The sequence below is a fragment of the Trichechus manatus genome, unplaced genomic scaffold (genome assembly GCF_000243295.1).
Source record: "Trichechus manatus latirostris isolate Lorelei unplaced genomic scaffold, TriManLat1.0 scaffold00074, whole genome shotgun sequence".
NCBI classification, from domain to species: Eukaryota; Metazoa; Chordata; class Mammalia; order Sirenia; family Trichechidae; genus Trichechus; species Trichechus manatus.
This window is the reverse complement of record NW_004444010.1, coordinates 4,028,369-4,031,492: the sequence shown is the minus strand read 5'-3', so window position 1 is coordinate 4,031,492 and position 3,124 is coordinate 4,028,369. Positions and strand designations below refer to the sequence as shown.

The 3,124-nt window shown below is 41.8% G+C and overlaps 1 pseudogene across 1 annotated transcript; it reads left to right on the top strand.

The window, feature by feature from the left end:
* Window positions 1-1,000: 1,000 nt before the first annotated feature.
* LOC101347513 (ras-related protein Rab-33B pseudogene) lies at window positions 1,001-2,233 on the top strand (annotated as a pseudogene). Its single transcript, XR_002824713.1, has one exon. The product of XR_002824713.1 is annotated as a ras-related protein Rab-33B pseudogene (transcript).
* Window positions 2,234-3,124: the final 891 nt, after the last annotated feature.

Genomic DNA, 3,124 nt, shown 5'->3' with positions numbered 1-3,124 from the left:
TATTCTGTATGCTTCTGTCATACCTTAAATGTGTTTACACTTATTTTTTATATTGAATTACAGATCTTAGCTCCCCTTTCTTCTCTCATTAAAATTTATTTCCATGATGCAGAAACTGTACTTTACTGTTTTTCTATTATCAGTGTCTAGCACATTGCCTGAAAAAAAATACGTCTGCATAATATGTGAATTGGTGACCTGACAACTGCTGCTCCATTGCTTACATGATCATCATCACCACTACTATATGGATGTAAAATCTTTACATGCATATTTTATTTATTTTTTCACAAGCACACAATAAAAGGTAGCAGCCTCTATTTCCTTTTTTTTTCAGTTGAGAAATCTGGGTACAGTATAAAATAAATGGACCAAGGTCAACATGGCTGGTAAGTAGCAGAGCCAGAGTCTAAATCTAGTCTGACTTTGGAGCCCAAGGTCTTACCCAAGAAGATATACTCCCTCCAACATTCATTACAGTTGCTCTGCAGTCTGGAGTAAAGATTTGTTAGGCTGCTTTAGAGTCAGGGTCACCAAATCATTCACAAAAAGAGGAGAGATGGAGACATTTGTTGCTTTCCAATCACCATTCACACAATCCTAGATTTTGTGTCTTTGTCTCCTTTTCTTCTGCATGGCTGTGTCTATGTGCAAGGCAGTCACAGTGATTCTGCTTTATGTTGTGAAATCCAGAAAGAAAATGGTACTATTCTGCCCGTGACACATAAAGCTTCCCAGGGAAAATAATATCAACCAACAAACAAAGCAAGCAAACAAACAAATAAAACTCCAGTTCCGGCAGGTACACTGGCATGGGCCCAAGTTATGCTAGGGGTGGAACGGCGAGTGGGGAGGGAGGGGCCGGTGGGCGCCCCACCTGCGTGGGGGGCGGGCTTGGGGAGGTGCGCACGCGCGCTGCCCGGGTGGAGGGCGGTGGCTCTGGGGACGTTGCGCAGCTGAGCGGGGTCGAGGGGTGGCGGAATCTCCCAGCCTTTGTGTCTCCTTTCCTCCGCCTCAGTTTGGGGCGGGTGAGGAGAATGGCTTCAGAGATGGAGTTGTCGCTGGAGGCAAGCTTCTCGTCCAGCGGCACGGGGTCGGGGACCTCACGGCTTCTGCCTCCAGCCCGCTCCCGCATCTTCAAGATTATCGTGATCGGCGACTCCAATGTGGGCAAGACGTGCCTGACCTATCACTTTTGCGCTGGTGGCTTCCCCGACCGCACCGAGGCCACTATAGGGGTGGATTTCCGAGAACGAGCGGTGGATATTGATGGAGAGCGCATCAAGATTCAGTTATGGGACACAGCAGGACAAGAACGATTCACAAAGAGCATGGCACAACACTACTACCGAAACGTTCATGCTGTTGTCTTCGTGTATGACATGACCAACATGGCTAGTTTTCGTAGCCTGCCATCTTGGATAGAAGAATGCAAACAACATTTGCTAGCCAGTGATATACCACGGATTCTTGTTGGAAATAAATGTGACTTGAGAAGTGCCATTCAAGTACCCACAGACTTGGCACAAAAATTTGCTGACACACACAGTATGCCTTTGTTTGAAACCTCTGCTAAAAACCCCAATGATAATGACCATGTGGAAGCTATATTTATGACCTTGGCTCATAAGCTTAAGAGCCACAAACCATTAATGCTTAGTCAACCCCCTGATAATGGAATTATCCTGAAGCCTGAACCAAAGCCTGCAATGACGTGCTGGTGCTAAATAACAGTCTTTATGATGCTATCTAATTTTGACTAAAGAAATACTTGGGAGGTATGACAGTGATAAGTCATAAGATTTGATCTCAAATGTATGGGATCATCCTGGCACCTTACTATTTATCATTGTCATGCTTACTTTTGTACTTTGTATCGACTTAAGTTTGTCATTGTGACAACACAAGGAAAAAGTTGGTTTTCAGGTGAGGTTGAAATGAAGCAAAGGTAGGGTGACTCAGCATATCTTTTCATCGAGAGCCCAGTGAAGAAACCCTCAAATGAGAGTGTGATGGGATGTTAAGAGTCAGCAGCTGTTCAGTCCTGTATTTCTAGGATTGAAAAAATCTATTAAGAATTTAGTACATACCTACTGGTATGCCTTTTAAATGGAGGGTATCCTCAGTAGGATAAAAACTGGTATTTGCCTCTCCCCACAGAGTTCTTTATTTTGTATTACTAATGTTTTTAATTGCATTATTATTAGCACATTTTAGAGCCAAGGCTTTAGTACCAGCGATGTTTAGAACCAGAATGTTTTCTGGTTCTCAGTACCAAAAGAGCGAATTGTTCAACAGTTCTAGATTCTTGATATTTCTAATCAGTATCAATCAGTTCTATAGAAATCATTGTTATTTTAAAAAGAATAAGTTGAATGATGTTCTTACTAATTCTATTAAAATACGCAAAAATAAGTCAGATTTTAAACAAATGAAGTGTCATGGTTAGGTGCTTTATATTTTATTTTGGCATCTTTAAACAATGAAAAACCAATTGAAAGCATTTGAAGAGTTGTAACTTGGGGAAAATAGGTAAACATGGTTCCTGGCTACCATAAGGAGACTTATTTTTAGCTTTGAGTCATTACAGACTGTGTATCTGTCATAGTATCTCTTGCTCTCTTCCTCTCCTCTCTCCCCACTCCCACCTCAGTCAATTTAATGACTAAAAACTGAACTAACAAATCATCAGCTTCATTTGGATTATAGCTGTGAGGGCATAGCTCTAATTGCTATGAGTCTGCCTGTATTTCTCCAATAGTATTGTGTTATAGTACAGTCACGCACCACATAACATCCGTTTGGGCACTGTCTGACCACATATACATTTGTGGTCCTGTAAGGTTATGATAGAGTTCAGAAATCCAGATCGGAGAGCGGGACATAGCAAACATAACGCCATAGCTTCCCAGTAGCTATTTAGTCACTACAAGTACACCACAGTATCCCATATAGCTTTGCTAAGTACAGGCAGTCCCCGGGTTACAAACGTCTAACTTACGTACAACCTGTAGGTATGAACAAACCCCTGTAAAGCCTATTATATTAAAAATTCAAGGTACATACAACGGTTCGTAATAACAAACAGGTGCTACTTTGCAACGCACATCAAAACATTATTACT